Below are 20,307 nucleotides of genomic sequence, written 5' to 3' on the forward strand. Positions count from 1 at the left end.
AGGTTGCTGCCCCGAGAACAGCGGTGGAGCACAATTGAAAGAGAGACCTTCGCAGTAGTCTGGGCCCTAAAAAAGCTACGGCCCTACCTGTTCGGAACACACTTCCGAGTACAAACAGATCACCGACCCTTGCGGTGGTTGATGCAGATGCGAGGGGAAAACCCCAAGCTGCTACACTGGTCCATCTCCCTCCAGGGGATGGATTTCACTGTGGAACATCGCCCTGGGACGGAACACGCCAACGCGGACGGCCTGTCCCGATTCTTCCGCTTCAGCGAGGAGAACCCCCAAGTGGATGGGTAGTTCTCCCCGCCTTTCAGCTGGGGGGGGCACGTGTAAGACCGGCCTCGTGGCGTGGGCCCTCCCAACCAGCAAGCTACCCTGCAACCGCACCGATCCTCGATGTCACAGACTTCCGGCCCCCATGGCCCAACATCCAGAGAGCCGACCAGATCCCCAACACGCATGCCCGGCCGAGGGAGAGCGAAACCCCCCAAACCAGACCGAGAGGCGCCGACCCTGTCACACCTCTGGTCTCTTCCCCGAGGGAGGTTTCGATCGACCACCAGGCCCCCGGTGAGCGGCCGCCTCGCCTGCTGGGTGTCTGGAGTCCCTCCCGGACCCACATGAACAGATCAAAGGGGCCGAGCGACAGGAAGCCCCGACACACCACCCCAGGCACCCAGACCCCTCTCGGCGAGGACTTCGGACTTCAAAGAGGAGGGGAAGTATAACAGGGGGTGCGGAAGGGACGGCAGAGAAGGCCTGGACTGACGAGAGCCCGCTGACCTGGTCGCGGCTCGATCGCTCCCCGAACCGAAGAACTCTGAACCATCTGAGCCCTGCTGACGCTGTCGCGGCTCCCCGAACTCTGAACCATCTGAGCCCTGCTGACGCTGTCGCGGCTCCCCGCACTCTGAACCATCTGAGCCCTGCTGACGCGGTCGCTGCTCCCCGAACTCTGAACCATCTGAGCCCTGCTGACGCCGTCGCGGCTCCTCGAACTACGAACCTCCGGTGCCTGCTGAGTGACTCGCGGCCCGCTCCTCCAAGATAATCGGCAGAGATTGCCGAGAGAAGCAACATCCCCTCAGCTCGAGGATTGAGAGCTTTGCGCCGGATACTCCGCAGAGACACTGATTCAAAGACTGTCCCGCTACCCCTTACCCCTCATCACGAGATCGCTGCCGCTTGTGGCACTAATTCTGCTCCTGCCTTCCGGATCATAAAGATCCCTGACAACCAACGATAAAGTCTATTGTCTTGCCAAGAATTACTGTGTGGTGTCCCTCTATCTGAAGAGAGTAGTGCAGCGTGTGCGATCCTAGGTACGAGACCCTTCCAGGAAGGGCCTCCCCGCTCTTGCTCGGCCTAACTTCTGGGAAAGGTGGGCCTCCGGGTGGTCAGGAACGTATTCCGCAGCCTCCCCGGGGAACACTTTCCAACAGTACCCGGGAAATAAACATTACAAACATGGAAGTACGATTCCCACGGAAACACCATTTTCGTACGAATCGTAAAAAACATCGACCGACAAAAATATACATACGAATGTGATCCGGGAATGCTCCGACGTGACGTCGGGACGCATTCAGGCTGCGGTTCACGAACCAGGAAGTACGATCCGCACCGACGTCACCCCGCACGGATTATATTTTCCGGCTGCCAAAAACTGCCGGGAAATCAGGTCGACGCGCACAAGGAGCACCTGTACGCGACGGACAGCCATGGACCCGAACCTACGTGTCATCCCAGCCCTCATAGCAGTCCACCTGCTCTACAGGCACCGACGCAGATGCCGCAGAAGGTCAGAATAACACCCAGGGGTAAAGGGGAGGGGAAGGGGCAGGAAACATAACCCCCACACAAGTCACAAATTACACATGCCCTGGACATACCTGACCTGCAGGACCTGGTCACCTCGAGGGGGTGGGGGCGTGTCCAGCAACGCAAGCGTCTGCCACAACGGAAGTGAATGTTGACGTGAACCGGCAACACAACAATACCGGTACGTACCGTACCCAGGCCTTAAGAGCGTGGGTACGGGCCGTACCACGCCCACCACTATGTCACCCCAACAATGGCAGTACGGCCCGTACCCACGTACTAAAAGCCTGGGGACGGGCCGTACCAGCATTGTTGGGGTGATGTAGGGGTACACATGGTACGACCCGTACCCACGCTCTGAAGGGCTGGGTACGGTGCGTACCCCTACGGCACCCCATTGGAGGTCTGCACCGTACCCAGGCCCTCAGAGCGTTGGTACGGGTCGTACCACGTGTACCCCCACATCACCCCAACAATGCTGGTACGGCCCGTACCCAGGCAATTAGAACGGGGTACGGGCCGTACCGCCATTGTTGGGGTGACGTAGTGGTGGGCGTGGTACGACTCGTAACCACGCTCTTAAGGCCTGGGTACGGTACGTACCCAGGCCTGCAAATCGTGGGTACGGGAATGTACGGAGAGTACCCCCACCCGTGTATGAATGGAGCGTACCCACACCCCACCAGTGTATGTACAGAGCGTACCCACACCCGTGTATGAATGGAGGGCACCCACACCCGTGTATTAATGGAGCATACCCCCACCCGTGTATGAATGGAGCATACCCACACCCCACCAGTGTATGTACGGAGCGTACCCACACCCGTGTATGAATGGAGTGCACCCACACCCGTGTATGAATGGAGCGTACCCACACCCCACCAGTGTATGTACAGAGCGTACCCACACCCGTGTATGAATGGAGGGCACCCACACCCGTGTATTAATGGAGCATACCCCCACCCGTGTATGAATGGAGCGTACCCACACCTCACCAGTGTATGTACGGAGCGTACCCACACCCGTGTATGAATGGAGCGCACCCACACCCGTGTATGAATGGAGCGTACCCACACCCGTGTATGTCCCGACCGTACATGCCCAGACATAGGAGGGGTGTGTGCAGAGTCCTCCCAGCAGTGCCCAGACACAGGAGGGGTGTGTGCAGAGTCCTCCCAGCAGTGCCCAGACATAGGAGGGGTGTGTGCCTATCACTCCCAGCAGTGCCCAGACACAGGAGGGGTGTGTGCCTATCACTCCCAGCAGTGCCCAGACATAGGAGGGGTGTGTGCCTATCACTCCCAGCAGTGCCCAGACACAGGAGGGGTGTGTGCCTGTCACTCCCAGCAGTGCCCAGACATAGGAGGGGTGTGTGCAGAGTCCTCCCAGCAGTGCCCAGACACAGGAGGGGTGTGTGCAGAGTCCTCCCAGCAGTGCCCATACACAGGAGGGGTGTGTGCCTATCACTCCCAGCAGTGCCCAGACATAGGAGGGTTGTGTGCCCATCACTCCCAGCAGTGCCCAGACACAGGAGGGGTGTGTGCAGAGTCCTCCCAGCAGTGCCCAGACACAGGAGGGGTGTGTGCAGAGTCCTCCCAACAGTGCCCAGACATAGGAGGGGTGTGTGCCTATCACTCCCAGCAGTGCCCAGACACAGGAGGGGTGTGTGCCTATCACTCCCAGCAGTGCCCAGACATAGGAGGGGTGTGTGCAGAGTCCTCCCAGCAGTGCCCAGACACAGGAGGGGTGTGTGCAGAGTCCACCCAGCAGTGCCCAGACACAGGAGGGGTGTGTGCCTATCACTCCCAGCAGTGCCCAGACATAGGAGGGTTGTGTGCCCATCACTCCCAGCAGTGCCCAGACACAGGAGGGGTGTGTGCAGAGTCCTCCCAGCAGTGCCCAGACACAGGAGGGGTGTGTGCAGAGTCCTCCCCGCAGTGCCCAGACACAGGAGGGGTGTGTGCAGAGTCCTCCCAGCAGTACCCAGACATAGGAGGGGTGTGTGCCTATCACTCCCAGCAGTGCCCAGACACAGGAGGGGTGTGTGCAGAGTCCTCCCAGCAGTGCCCAGACACAGGAGGGGTGTGTGCAGAGTCCTCCCAGCAGTGCCCAGACACAGGAGGGGTGTGCGCCTATCACTCCCAGAAGTTCCCAGACATAGGAGGGTTGTTTGCCCATCACTCCCAGCAGTGCCCAGACACAGGAGGGGTGTGTGCAGAGTCCTCCCAGCAGTGCCCAGACACAGGAGGGGTGTGTGCAGAGTCCTCCCAGCAGTGTCCAGACATAGGAGGGGTGTGTGCCTATCACTCCCAGCAGTGCCCAGACACAGGAGGGGTGTTTGCCTATCACTCCCAGCAGTGCCCAGACATAGGAGGGGTGTGTGCAGAGTCCTCCCAGCAGTGCCCAGACACAGGAGGGGTGTGTGCAGAGTCCACCCAGCAGTGCCCAGACACAGGAGGGGTGTGTGCCTATCATTCCCAGCAGTGCCCTGACATAGGAGGGTTGTGTGCCCATCACTCCCAGCAGTGCCCAGACACAGGAGGGGTGTGTGCAGAGTCCTCCCAGCAGTGCCCAGACACAGGAGGGGTGTGCAGAGTCCTCCCAGCAGTGCCCAGACACAGGAGGTGTGTGTGCAGAGTCCTCCCAGCAGTGCCCAGACACAGGAGGGGTGTGTGCAGAGTCCTCCCAGCAGTGCCCAGACATAGGAGGGGTGTGTGCCTATCACTCCCAGCAGTGCCCAGACACAGGAGGGGTGTGTGCAGAGTCCTCCCAGCAGTGCCCAGACATAGGAGGGGTGTGTGCAGAGTCCTCCCAGCAGTGCCCAGACACAGGAGGGGTGTGTGCCTATCACTCCCAGCAGTGCCCAGACATAGGAGGGGTGTGTGCAGAGTCCTACCAGCAGTGCCCAGACACAAGAGGGGTGTGTGCAGAGTCCTCCCAGCAGTGCCCAGACACAGGAGGGGTGTGTGCAGAGTCCTCCCAGCAGTGCCCAGACACAGGAGGGGTGTGTGCAGAGTCCTCCCAGCAGTGCCCAGACACAGGAGGGGTGTGTGCAGAGTCCTCCCAGCAGTGCCCAGACTTAGGAGGGGTTTGTGCCTATCACTCCCAGCAGTGCCCAGACATAGGAGGGGTGTGTGCAGAGTCCTCCCAGCTGTGCCCAGACACAGGAGGGGTGTGTGCCTATCACTCCCAGCAGTGCCCAGACACAGGAGGGGTGTGTGCCTATCACTCTCAGCAGTGCCTAGACATAGGAGGGGTGTGTGCAGAGTCCTCCCAGCAGTGCCCATACACAGGAGGGGTGTGTGCAGAGTCCTTCCAGCAGTGCCCAGACACAGGAGGGGTGTGTGCAGAGTCCTCCCAGCAGTGCCCAGACACAGGAGGGGTGTGTGCCTATCACTCCCAGCAGTGCCCAGACATAGGAGGGTTGTGTGCCCATCAACCCCAGCAGTGCCCAGACACAGGAGGGGTGTGTGCAGAGTCCTCCCAGCAGTGCCCAGACACAGGAGGGGTGTGTGCAGAGTCCTCCCAGCAGTGCCCAGACATAGGAGGAGCGTGTGCCTATCACTCCCAGCAGTGCCCAGACACAGGAGGGGTGTGTGCCTATCACTCCCAGCAGTGCCCAGACATAGGAGGGGTGTGTGCAGAGTCCTCCCAGCAGTGCCCAGACACAGAAGGGGTGTGTGCAGAGTCCTCCCAGCAGTGCCCAGACACAGGAGGGGTGTGTGCAGAGTCCTCTTAGCAGTGCCCAGACACAGGAGGGGTGTGTGCAGAGTCCTCCCAGCAGTGCCCAGACACAGGAGGGGTGTGAGCAGAGTCCTCCCAGCAGTGCCCAGACATAGGAGGGGTGTGTGCCTATCACTCCCAGCAGTGCCCAGACATAGGAGGGGTGTGTGCAGAGTCCTCCCAGCAGTGCCCAGACATAGGAGGGGTGTGTGCCTATCACTCCCAGCAGTGCCCAGACATAGGAGGGGTGTGTGCAGAGTCCTCCAAGCAGTGCCCAGACACAGGAGGGGTGTGTGCCTATCACTCCCAGCAGTGCCCAGACACAGGAGGGGTGTGTGCCTATCACTCCCAGCAGTGCCCAGACATAGGAGGGGTGTGTGCAGAGTCCTCCCAGCAGTGCCCAGACACAGGAGGGGTGTGTGCAGAGTCCTCCCAGCAGTGCCCAGACACAGGAGGGGTGTGTGCAGAGTCCTCCCAGCAGTGCCCAGACACAGGAGGGGTGTGTGCAGAGTCCTCCCAGCAGTGCCCAGACATAGGAGGGGTGTGTGCCTATCACTACCAGCAGTGCCCAGACACAGGAGGGGTGTGTGCAGAGTCCTCCCAGCAGTGCCCAGACATAGGAGGGGTGTGTGCCTATCACTCACAGCAGTGCCCAGACATAGGAGGGGTGTGTGCAGAGTCCTCCCAGCACCGCCCAGACACAGGAGGGGTGTGTGCAGAGTCCTCCCAGCAGTGCCCAGACACAGGAGGGGTGTGTGCAGAGTCCTCCCAGCAGTGCCCAGACACAGGAGGGGTGTGTGCAGAGTCCTCCCAGCAGTGCCCAGACATAGGAGGGGTGTGTGCCTATCACTCCCAGCAATGCCCAGACATAGGAGGGGTGTGTGCAGAGTCCTCCCAGCAGTGCCCAGACACAGGAGGGGTGTGTGCAGAGTCCTCCCAGCAGTGCCCAGACACAGGAGGGGTGTGTGCAGAGTCCTCCCAGCAGTGCCCAGACACAGGAGGGGTGTGAGCAGAGTCCTCCCAGCAGTGCCCAGACATAGGAGGGGTGTGTGCCTATCACTCCCAGCAGTGCCCAGACATAGGAGGGGTGTGTGCAGAGTCCTCCCAGCAGTGCCCAGACATAGGAGGGGTGTGTGCCTATCACTCCCAGCAGTGCCCAGACATAGGAGGGGTGTGTGCAGAGTCCTCCAAGCAGTGCCCAGACACAGGAGGGGTGTGTGCCTATCACTCCCAGCAGTGCCCAGACACAGGAGGGGTGTGTGCCTATCACTCCCAGCAGTGCCCAGACATAGGAGGGGTGTGTGCAGAGTCCTCCCAGCAGTGCCCAGACACAGGAGGGGTGTGTGCAGAGTCCTCCCAGCAGTGCCCAGACACAGGAGGGGTGTCTGCAGAGTCCTCCCAGCAGTGCCCAGACACAGGAGGGGTGTGTGCAGAGTCCTCCCAGCAGTGCCCAGACATAGGAGGGGTGTGTGCCTATCACTACCAGCAGTGCCCAGACACAGGAGGGGTGTGTGCAGAGTCCTCCCAGCAGTGCCCAGACATAGGAGGGGTGTGTGCCTATCACTCACAGCAGTGCCCAGACATAGGAGGGGTGTGTGCAGAGTCCTCCCAGCACCGCCCAGACACAGGAGGGGTGTGTGCAGAGTCCTCCCAGCAGTGCCCAGACACAGGAGGGGTGTGTGCAGAGTCCTCCCAGCAGTGCCCAGACACAGGAGGGGTGTGTGCAGAGTCCTCCCAGCAGTGCCCAGACATAGGAGGGGTGTGTGCCTATCACTCCCAGCAATGCCCAGACATAGGAGGGGTGTGTGCAGAGTCCCCCCAGCTGTGCCCATGGAAAGAAAGGGGTTGAGTACACACAGATACAATGGCCACAATTGTCAGTCAGGTGCTCAAAGACCCAGCAGAACACAAAACACATGTGTGCGAGGCTGGGAGTACACACATGCAAAGTGCGGAAAAGGGAACATGTACACATGAAGTCCTGTCAATATACTCCAGTCACAAGTACAGTGACCCCCAAGGATGACACAAATGATGCAGGTGGAGACCTTGGCCAGCATGCATGGCCAAAGTTGAAGGGGTCCGTCACACACCCAGCAAATGTAGACACAGCACTGCACAAATGTCTTCACAACACCCTGCAGGGAAGTTGTCAGGGTCCACAGAGGAAGGTACACACCTTGGGACAATGTCACCATGCAGTAACAGCTTACATGAGCAAAGTTTGATAGCAAATACCGTTTGATGGCACACAGATAACAGGGTCCACCCCACGAACAGCACACTACAACATATCCCAGACACCTAACACATTATCGCCACCCCAAATCATGGAGCAGCACCACCAACAGCAATGCGAGAAAAGCAGTAGCGTGCCAAGGAAAATAAAATCGCTTTATTCAGCAATGTTCTAAAATGAATTGTATGAAGAGTTCCATATGCACAAGGCCCATAGGGCAGTCCATAGTTCCAATCCAGGTGGGGGACACATTGGGATGCGTGTCCCCTAGCTTGCCTGCACAGTTCAGACTACCTTGTCATCCACAGGGGGGGGATCATGTGGGGGGAAGGACCAGGCACCGCAGGGACAGGAGGGGCAAGGGTAGGTGTTGTGGGTGCAGGGACGGACAACTCCAACACAGGGGGTGGGGCAGCGCCAAAGGTGGATTCGAGCACGGCGCTGCACACTACTGCCAGGTCGCCCAGCGTCTCCCCTGCACCCGAAGGAACCACAGGCCCCAAGGAGGGGGGGGGGAGTCGCAGGGATGGGTCGCAGCGCTACCGGGGGAGGGTGTGGACAGGGGGGGACTCAACCACCCTGACCGGGGACTCCTTTGACCGCTTGCGGGGTGGTGTCACTTTGGGGCTCAGGGACAGAGCGGCCATGAAGGAGTCTTTGGTGGAATCCTGGCCAGGAGAGCTGAGGGGAGTGGATTTGGAGGGTGGTGGTCGTGAGGAATGTGGACTCCCACTCTGGCTGCGTGTCTTCCGTTTCCCCCCCCGACCCAGTGGGTGTGCCTACTTCACCCTGTGTGTGCGTGCCAGGAGGTGTGCGCTTTGCCTTCCCTGGTGGTGTGGTGCCTGTGTCTGGTGGTGTGCATGCATGGGGACGTCTGGGTGTGCTTTGGACAGGCATGGGAGTGGGAAGTGTGGATGGTTCAGGGGTAGGGGGGGGCGTAGCGCTGCAGGAGACCCACTGCTGCAGTCAGTGTCGGGTCTATGGACCTCAGCAAGTTGCGTTGGTCAGACTGCGCAGCTGAAATGCCCTCCATGTATGCCTCCATCTGGTTGAGCACTCGGCTGTGGCCATGGAGGACATTAAGCATCACAGTCTGACCAACCTGCAACTGCCGCAGGATGTCCACAGACTCGGCATTGGTGGCAGCAGTGGAGACAGGGGCAGGGGGTGCGGTGCCTGGCAAGAAGGAGACACGTGGTGACCTAGCACGGCGGGAAGGGACACGAGCAAGTGGGAGGCCGGTGATCGGAATGGAGGGGGCGGGTAGTGATGGAGTGCTGGTGTCAGCTGTGGGAGCAGCCTCCGCCCCCTCGGAGTACTCAGCCTCAGACCCGTCTGCGTCATAGTCGGTGGTGGTTTGACTGGACAGGTCCTCCGATGCACTCCCGTCGGCCTCCGTGCCACTCGATGTGCCAGCCAACTCAGCACTGCTGGCACTGGTGCTCGCTCCCTCCTCACGGTCCGTGCCAGTGTCTCCCTCGTAGTCCCCCGACGATGCTGTGGGCAAGGTGAAGAGACAGGAGAAATCAGACACCTGTATACATATGTCACATGAGTCAACTCTACATATGTCACAGTGCATAGCCTGAAAAGCAACAAGAGTAACATCTACAATACAAGGTACAAATGTAGTCCCTGCAACACACAGTTTGTTGACCCGTCTGCGTCATAGTCGGTGGTGGTTTGACTGGACAGGTCCTCCGCTGCACTCCCGTCGGCCTCCGTGCCACTCGATGTGCCAGCCAACTCAGCACTGCTGGCACTGGTGCTCGCTCCCTCCTCACGGTCCGTGCCAGTGTCTCCCTCGTAGTCCCCCGACGATGCTGTGGGCAAGGTGAAGAGACAGGAGAAATCAGACACCTGTATACATATGTCACATGAGTCAACTCTACATATGTCACAGTGCATAGCCTGAAAAGCAACAAGAGTAACATCTACAATACAAGGTACAAATGTAGTCCCTGCAACACACAGTTTGTTGACCCACCATGCCACTGTTAAAATATGGAGAGCATGACACAATAGCAAATAACTTGATATCAAATTGTACAGAGGAGCCAGGCTCTGGGGACAATCTAGCACAGCATCAGCGACACACAGCGTAGCCAAGAAAGGGATGAGCAGGAACCATGTCTATCAACTCTTGGGACATGCTGCAAAGGTAATACTGAAAACCATGGCCAACATGACTGGGGCACTGCACCTTGAGTGTTTGGCCACACAAACATCACACACTGGCCAGACCGAGCAAGGAGACTTCAGGTTTGGACATGTAGGCCTTGCCCGCACCACCCCCCCCCTACCTGAGACAATGTGATTGAGACAGAGGAAGTACTTACACCTCTTAGTCTGGGATGAAAACACATGGCCTGCAATTAATCCTGATCGCACACAAACTACCCCTGGTGTGCCTGTCCACATATATCACTGACAAACAACCATCATCATATAGTTGTACCAAGACACACAGGCACTGGCCCCTGTGAGTATGCACCAGCTAAATTAAGTCACCCTGTACAGTGGACACATGTAGCACAGTATACGTGAATACAAATGAGGCCAGGGTACTATGCCACAGGGCCCAAACTATGCTGAAGACACAGAGAATGTCCACATTGTCTGATGACACACATGATACCTAGGAAAAGGTGCCCCAGGGGACTGTAGTGGCCACACTACTCCATGGCCCTGGATGGATATGACTGGAACACAAGCCACCATCCCTGCACTATGCATATCTCACACTCAAGCACATCATGTCAGAGGGCACAACATTCGACATGCAGGCAGTAAGGCAGTACACATGAAACACACACTCCCATGTCGGGACTCAGCATCAGTGCCAACTAACATGGACCCCACAATGACAGAACTGGCCAGGGCACAGGCAACGTGCAAAAACCTGTTACACACCACCCCCACACATGATGGTGCAAGCATTGGGCACTTGGAGTAATTGCCAGCCTAGATGACCTTGTGCAAGAGTGACTACACACAGACCAGGGAACACATGGCAAGGAGGGGAAGGGAGGAAGAACAGCACCGCTTTACTTTGGGGAACAGAATATGCACTGCACATTTAAACTCTGGCAGTGTATCCATGCAACTGCGCACTTCCAAAAGCTGGTCACACACAACAAACACACATGTACCTACCCCCTTCCTGCTGCTGCTTCTCCGCTAGGCGCCTTTCCAAGTCAGGGAAGACCACCGCCAGCACACGCTTCTGGATGTGGGTCAGACGCCGGCGCCCACGGTTTTTGTGGCTCACAGGTGAGTCCCCCAGCAGGACCCGTGCGATCCTCCGCGTCCAGCACCGGATGTCCTGCCAGCATTTCCTCACCTGGGCTAGGCGCCTTTTCCGACCATCCATCCTCCTCACAGCACTGACGGCTTGCTTCCAGATCTCCCCCTTGGCACAGACGCCTACCTGTGAGGATGCAAAAGTGACAATACATCAATCCACCTTATCAATGATACAGAGACACACATATTACAAATCATGCATGTTAGAACTAGCCATAGTATGCAGCCAACTCATTGCACCTTTGTCATAGTGACATCATCCTCCTGGGAATGGGCAAATGCAGTAGGTGCCATTGAAAGTACACAGGTGGCATGAGGGGTGCAACACAATCAATGATGCAGGCTCACACTGTGCATCCCAAGCTACAACAGGAATCTGAACAGTACCCCTAAGCAGTCACATGCCCCAGCCCACTTACGCTACCTCAGCAGAGTACACAGACACACACAGGCACTGAACAATCACCTGGCATTGGCAACTGCCGCTACAAACCTCACTCTGCACATGTGCCACTAGACTGGGGGTGTCACAGATGTGGGGCTGTCTCAGCACGGCAGACATCCAGCACAGCTCCCTGCTCACATCAGATGGGCAGGGTGTATCCATCTCACATGCAGCTGGGGTGCAACACTCCACATATGCACACACCCACATGACAGGGGACTCACACACACACACACCAATGTCCAGGGGACGACCACATCATTTGGACACTCTCACCACAGGTACACTGAACAGACACACATCTGTGGGTCCTGGCACCTGTCACCCTGGGGGGAGCACAGACTCACATCAGTACTGTAGAAACAACATTTCCAGGAGGATTAGGCAGTCCGAAAGCGGCATGCACCATGCAGTGATCGTCACAGTAAGCACCATGCTAGTGCGTTGTGCACACAGGAACTACAGCATGCTCTGCATGGGAGACATGAGCCCTTCCCCCCCCTGGGAACCACTATGAAGAACCCTGCATGTCTGTCACACCTGGACACAATGCCAGAAGTCACAGTCACAAAAAGGGGCACAGTTTAAGCTAGTGGAGTCTGCACTCACCTGCTCCCCTGGTCGATCATACAGCATGGTGTACTGTGGGAGGATCACATCCACCAACGCCATATTCTCCTCCATGGTGAATGGCTGGGCCCTCTCCACAGACCTGGACATGGTGCCAGAGGAATCACGAGCAGCAGCAGTGTTGTGGAATGAAAGGATGTGCAGGCAAGTGCTCTCTCATGGGACCTGGCTGCCTTATATCTGCCTTGCTGGCCTGTTTCATTTACAGGAGTACAGAGTGATTGGTCAGTCACATTAGCATCCTACGTTTCCTCCAATCCCTTTAAACCTACCCCAGTGAGTGGCTTTGCATGGTTCAAAAATTGAGCATGATGTCAAGTCAACAACCACTTTGCAACAAAGTATATTGTTTCCAACCGACTTCTGCTGGCCACCTGATGCAAAAATGCAAACTTTAAACTCGGTCTCCATGACAACCAGCATGCATTTAGGCCCTTATACTTGTCCCTCATGTGTTCCTTATGTTATTTCAATATTTACACACATGTACGGTGCATTCCACTGTCCTAGGGCACCCCAAATGCAGTGATACGGATCGTACACGCGTGTGTAGGGTCCCTATCACTATGGGAGTGCTGGCGTATGCGTACGCCATAGTGATAGGGAGCGACCCTACACACGCGTGTGTACGGTCCGGACTACCATGGCGTACACGTACGCGAGCACCCCCATAGTGATAGGGACCGTACACACGTGTGTGTACGGTCTGGACTACTACTATGGCTTACACGTACGCGAGCACCCCCATAGTGATAGGGACCGTACACACACGTGTGTACGGTCCGGACTACTATGGCGTACACGTACGCGAGCACCCCCATAGTGATAGGGACCGTACACACGCGTGTGTACGGTCCGGACTACTATGGCGTACACGTACGCGAGCACCCCCATATTGATAGGGACCGTACACACGCGTGTGTAGGGTCGGTCCCTATCACTATGGGGGTGCTCACGTATGTGTACGCCATAGTACTCCGGACCGTACACACGCGTGTGTAGGGTCGGTCCCTATCACTATGGCGTACGCATACGCCAGCACCACCATAGTGATAGGGACCCTGCACACGCGTGTATGGTCCGTATCACTATGGCGTACGCATACGCCAGCACCACCATAGTGATAGGGACCCCACACACGCCCTCGGAGCGTATGTACGGTGGGATTCACACCTGACAGTGGTGACAGGCGGCACACAGGAATGAATTGAGCTGTCATACATGGCCAAGGCTGGACATCAAGGCATTGTCTCTGCAGTACTACATGTGTCGGGCACAGGTGGGTCAGGCTGTGATGTGGCACCATACTCCTGAGGTGTGAAGCTAATTACAGTATGATGAGCTGTGTACACATGTCACGTGTGATGGTGCCCTATGTGCCACACATCCCCTTCACTCCTTTGACATGTGTGCATGTAGCACTGACTTGGTGGGCCATGCGTCACTGGCATTGCACAGTCACCGACACCCGCAAATGTCCCCTGATGCCAGGTACACGGAATGTTACCCCTGACAAGTGAATGCCCGCGTTGCACGCTGTAGCTATGTCATGTGTGTGTCATGTGTTCCCATAGGTTTGCTGTAGGTGTTTGGTTAAATGCATCTGCAGTTGCTGCAACCAACATGTGTCTGTGTGTAGATGGGCATGGCACACTGTTACGCACACCAGCACACATGTGTAATCCGACGTTAGGTGTGTATGTATGCATCGACACGGAGTTCCAAAACAAGGACATATATATTCATACTCTCAATGTATGTGTGATCAGTCTTGACATGTAATCCTTCATGGCAAGGTGTGTGGTCTGTCCTTATTCTATGACATGTGACCTGTGCCTCTAGTGTTCCGCAACCTGTCTGTACAATAAACATCCTTCTTCTGCACATATTTGGATGTCTGTAACTCCTGTAATGCGTCTGCCTGCTCACTTACACTGGCCCACAGCTAGTTTCATGGCATGGCATATTGAGGTTGAGAATCAACGTTTGTAGCTGGCTCTTGGTAGGAGTGTCACATGCCTGGCATACGTGTCCAGGGCATATTGCACAGACCTGACTCTGTATGTAGCATATGTGTATTGCCTGTTGAGCATGTGCTCTGTACATTGACATTGGTGGTGTACTGTACTCACTCTTTGTTGTCCCTTCTAATTCACTGCAGGGCTCCGCCTCTCCTTCGACCAATTCCAGACTTGGCTGACATGTGGGAAAATGACTGTATACGCCGCTACCGCTTCCCCCAACGCTTGATTGAGGACCTGACGACGCGGCTGGCACCACACCTCCAACCGCTACACAGGTATCCTACTGCACTGACACCCAAGATGAAGGTGATGGCAGCCCTATATTTCTTGGCCACGGGTACCTTTCAACATACCATTGCCCATGTCGGTGGCATGTCCCAAACCATGTTCAGCCGTGTTCTGCATGATTTTTTAGAGGCCATGTTGGAGCACCTGGATGAGTTCATTAATTTCCCAACTCCTGAGCAGTTGACAGCTGTCAAGCGTGAGTTCTATGCCCTGGGAGGGATGCCCCATGTCATTGGGTCCATAGATGGAACACATGTAGCTTTGGTACCACCACAGGCACAGGAGGTAGCCTTCCGTAACTGCAAGCATTACCACTCCATTAATGCCCTTGCGGTGTGTCTTGCCAACATGGTGATTTCACATGTCTGTGCTCGTTTTCCAGGATCAGCACACGATGCGTACATCATGAGGCGTAGCAGGGTGCCTGAAATGATGCTGCAGCTGTGCAACGAACGAGCATGTATTGTTGGTGGGTATACTCTGGCAGTCCTGTATTTAACGTCATCTTCCTGTCTTACTGCTTCTCCTGACCCACTCTTGTCCATGATGTTTCCATATAGGGGACGCTGGCTATCCCAACATGCCATGGCTGATCACGCCTCTCCGCAACCCCAGCACGGCTGCCGATCACCGCTACAACAACGCCCATGAGAGGACCAGGCGAGTGATAGAGAAGACGTTTGGCCTCCTGAAGAGCCGATTCCGTTGCCTCCACAAGACCGGTGGCGCACTCCCATATGCACCGGTGAAGGTCTGCAAGATATTCCTCGTGTGCTGCATGCTGCAAAACATGGCAGTGGAGAAAGCTGTGCCAATCATCCTGGATCCAGATGAGCAGGACCATCCACCCGTGGAGGATGAAGGGCTTGGTCACGAGGCAAGTGATGTGGAGGAGGAGGAGGTGGTAGAGGACATGCGGAGTCGGCTCATACGCGACTTCTTTGCTTAGTGGTGAGTTCCAGTGTCTGAGTGTGCACGCATTGGGCTGTGTGTGGCAAGTGTTGCAATGTGTGTGTCCATCTGCATGTCTTCCAAGTGAGTCAGAGGTGTGTTTGGATGTGTCACTCGAGTGATGGTGCAATAGAAGAATGTTTTTCCAGAGTCATCATTGTCACCTAGCATGTTGACAACCTAATACGTGTCGAGTACATGCACATGCATGCGGATGTGCTTCTTTTGGCTGACTTCTGTTGTGTCTCCCATCCACAGGTACTTGCGCATGCTGTCTGCTGGTGGCATTGTTGTGCTCCTGCTATTCCTCATGAACACAGCAACATGTGCTGAATCAGCGTTACATGCACGGACAAGTTCGAAAATCTCCTTCGGGTAAGGGATGCAGCACAGCTTTTTGGGAGTGGTATTTGTTTTGAATGTGTGTGCACTGCTCCTGTTCATGTTTGGATACTTTACATACATGTAGAATCACCATGGGGTACATGACATGGAGCAGAATTCACCTGAATTGATGGTCAGACTTGGTGACAGTCATCTGTAATGGGATTGTGGATTGTGATGGAGCCATCAATGTGTGTAACACTGCCCTCGGAAACATACGGGTTGCACCGGGTTGACATGGTGTGTGAATTCCCCATTAGGGGCTCAATGGTGTATAGCAGCCTCTCCGTGAGCAGCAGGGGGTGTTTAGCTGTAACCCGTCACTTGTGTGCCAGTGCCATGGATTTACAGCATCTGTGGTGGTAAGGGGGGTGCCAGTGTTGGTCCCACATGTTCATCCACATGACCTGTGTATGTGTTGACAGAGTTGCATTAGCATTCTGTTGGACCCGGCCTCGTGGCGTGGTCTTAACCCTCTTGGATTGTGCTCGTCCCCCGCACCGGCCTACACGGGCCGCCCTTTCAGGCCGCCAGGGACCCCTCCTCCCTTCGAGGCCCCCTTTGGATTCTACCCGTTTTCCTACACCCGCCTCAGCGGCCCCCTTTTCCAGGCCGCACAGGGACCCCTCATCCCTTCGGGGTCCCCCCCATGCTTGCTCCACGCACCAGCCCACGCAGCCCGGCTCCCTCCGGCCTCGGCCTCGGCCCCAGCGAAGCCCCGACATCGAGGCACCAAGATCTGGCCAGGGGGCACCGCATGGCCACTTCACCACTCCCGGAGGAGGAGAGTTTCGATGGGACCCCCCACCGTCCCTCAACAACTAGCTGCGATCGTCCTCCGGCCTCCCCGGGCCTGGCGCCTCTCCCGCTGGGCGTCTGGCCTCTCCCAGCCCGGCCTCTCCGCCCCCCCAGGCGCAAGGGTCCGGACATCAAAGGGCTCCAGACCTATATCTGGGGCAACCCCGCAATGGGACAGCAGTTGTATCCCGGAGTCAAGAGCCCTGCTGATGGAATCGGGGCTGACCCTACGGAGAAGAACTCTTGCTGACACTACCACGAGCCCTGCTGACTGCGTCGTGGCTCCACCTTATTGAGACAAGGAACCTCACGGAACATCGGAGCCCTGCTGATGCTGTTGCGGCCCAACCTCGCTGAAACCTCCACCAGAGCCCTGCTGACGTCGTCGCGGCTCGAGCTGAACTGAACCACCTTAAGAGCCCTGCTGACCTAGTCGCGGCTCAAGCTCCACGAACTGATCGCCAGAGCCCTGCTGACGCCGTCGCGGCTCGACCACTCCGAGACCCGGAGTCCCTCCAGCTTGAGGATCAAGAACTGGGCCTAAGGTACCCTCGTACCCAGCTGCTACTAAAGACTGTCCCGCTACCCCGTCCCTACCAAAGACTTTGAGACTCTTGCGGATCCCTCGATCCCCCCTTGTATATATAGATAACCGTAACTTCCTAAATGCTGATAAAGAATTGCTCGTCTTGATAAACATCCTCGAGTCCTGTGTGGTGGTGTTACTGTGCTAGTACGGAATAGGAGAAGGACCTCTCCTAGGAGGCTTCTCAGCAGCGCTCGGCTACTTCGTACAGTGTGGGGGCCCCCCTGGGTGGTCTCTCCGACTCCCCCGAGGTCCGCCTTCCAACATTTGGTGGCCAACGACGGGATCCGAGCCGAACGCAGATCGTACAAGCAAGTAACCCACTCGCTATCCATCCAGACGAACAGAGACCATGGAGTTCCAACCAGAACGATTGGAAGAGTACACGCACAAAGAGTTAAAACAGTTCTGCAAGGACAAGGGCATTACGAACACCGGCCTAGGTACCAAGGAAGAGAGGCAGAAAGCCCTGAGAACCTGGATAGAGTCCGAGACGGGTCCCTCCCAGAGTGAAGGTCCCCTGCCCCTGAATGCAGCCACGCCACCAGCACCGACCCCAGCGAACGGAGGGAGAAACAGCCTGGAAACCGGCCTCTCCGCGGAAGAAATACCAGAGCGGGAGAAGGTCCGGACCCATGAGCTAGAGCTCGCACGACTTCGGCTGGACGGCGAAATCCTGCTGGCCGAAAAGAAATTGGCCATGGAACAGCTACGGCTACAAGAGGAGATAGAGGAGAAGAAGCGGCATCGAGAGCTGGAGGAGAAAAGGCTGACCCTCGAACACGAGCGGGGCCTCAAAGAACGCGAGCTCAAGGCCCAGAAGGGGGAGACCGGCACCCCCAGCAATAGAGACGCTCTGCCGCCCACCGAAGCCAAGGTCCATATTCCCAAAGATGTCGTCAAGGAGTACTATAAAAACGACGACATCCAGCAGTGGTTTAAGGCGTACGAGGTGGCCATGACCTCCCATCGGGTACCCCGGAAGGATTGGGGTGCCGGCCTATGGGGGCGTTTCCTTAGCGAGGGCCGAGACACCCTACTCCAGCTCCCGGAAGAGGTGATGACCTCGTACGACCATATGAAGGAGGCCCTGCTCACCCGCTATGGACTAACCGCGGAAATGTACCGCCAGCGTTTCAGAGACTGCAAGAAAATCCCCGGTACCACGTGGGTAGAGTATGTTGACTTTTTCAGCAGGGCCCTAGAAGGTTGGATCAAGGGGAGCAAGGTCCCCACCTACGGGCAGCTGGTCGACCTCATTATTTGGGAACACCTCTCCAACAACTGCTTCGTGGAGCTAAGACAACACCTCCTCGACAGCAAGCTGACCGAGCCGCGGAAGCTCGCCGCTGAGGCCGATCGGTGGGTCAACACCCGAGTCCCCCGGAGCTCGATGGGGGAGTACCAGCGAAACCCCACCGGACCCCCCTGCCAGCGCGGCGGGGGAGGAGGGTCGAACAGGAATCGGGACATCCCAGCCGGGCCGCCCCGGAGTCCGCCTCGGGGGCCGCCTCAGCAACACACCTCCCCGAACCTAGTCCGAAGAGGGAAGACGCCAGCCAAAACCGGACCCCGGCCCACGATAACCTGCTACGGCTGCCAACAAACAGGACACTATGCCAGCGACCCTGCCTGCCCCCTGAACCGACGAAGGGGGACCAGCGGGCCCCCGCCCCGACAACTAGCGGCTGCTACCCTGGGAGAAGGGGAGGAAGAGGAAGAACCCCTCGACGGGGGGTCCACTGAGTGGGAGCCGGCGGCCATGTCCCTGGTCTGCCTGGGCAGCCAAGAAATGGTGCCCCGAACACCCCTCCCGAGCAACACCCAGAAATACCAACAGCGGGTCACTATCAATGGACGACGGGCCGAAGCCCTCCGTGACACCGGAGCCAGTGTCACCGCTGTCTGCTGCCACCTGGTGGCCCCCGAACAGATCCTGCCGAATGTGCTATGCCCCGTCCGGACGGCCGACAACAGCGAGAGCATGTGCCAGATGGCCCAGATTCCCTTCGAATGGGGAGGGTTGACGGGCATGCTGAAGGTGACTGTCCGCGACGACGCTCCGGTGGACTGCCTCCTGGGGAGCGACCTCGAGAGTTCCCCCTGGGCTCAAGTGGAGCGGCGAGAGCATCTCCGAATGCTAGGACTACCCGAATGGGCCTGCGCCACCACCCGGTCCATGGCCGCCCAGGCCCCCTGTTCGTCCATGGCCGCCGACACCGTCGAGCCCGAGCGGCCCGTGCCACCACCTGCCTCCGGCAAGGAAGAAGCGGACACCGATGCCAGATCCACGGTGCCCCCCCCCGGACGAGATCGCCTCTCTCGGCACACTCCCGGAGCTTGCCCAATGGCGCCACGACAGGGGCCCCACCAGAGAACAGTTCTTGCAGGAACAGAAGACCTGCCCCTCCCTTGAAGGAGTCCGGCAGCAAGCGGCCTCGCAGGCCAACGGTGACCAGACCGGAACCCACTGGGTCTATTGGGCCGAAGGACTACTGTACAGCGAGCAGAAGATTGCAGAACTGGGGGCCAGTCGCGTGCTGGTGGTCCCCCTCCGATTCCGGGAGTTCCTCCTTAACCTGGCACATGATGTGCCCCTCGCCGGGCACCTGGGGCAGGACAAAACCTACAGCCGCCTGGTGACCCACTTCTACTGGCCCCGGATGCAGAGGGACATGGGCAACCACTGCCGGTCCTGCCAGACCTGCCAAGCCAGCGGCAAGACGGGGGGACGGGTCAAAGCCCCTCTCCAGCCCTTCCCAGCAGTCAACACCCCATTCGAACGGGTCGGAATAGACATCGTAGGGCCCCTGGACCCCCGGACCGCCCTGGGTCACCGCTTCATCCTGGTCCTCGTAGACCACGCAACCAGGTACCCTGAGGCCATCCCGCTTCGAACTGTGACAGCCCCCGTAGTGGGCCGGGCTTTAATGGGGATCTTCTCGAGAGTGGGGTTCCCCCGAGAAGTGGTGAGCGACCGAGGTACGAACTTCATCTCTAAATACATGCGGTCCCTGTGGCAGCAGTGCGGGGTCACATACAAGTTCACCCCCCCATACCACCCTCAGGGGAACGGACTGGTCGAGCGGTTCAACAGAACCTTAAA

This window comes from Triturus cristatus, chromosome 8, assembly GCF_964204655.1.
Source record: "Triturus cristatus chromosome 8, aTriCri1.1, whole genome shotgun sequence".
NCBI classification, from domain to species: domain Eukaryota; kingdom Metazoa; phylum Chordata; class Amphibia; order Caudata; family Salamandridae; genus Triturus; species Triturus cristatus.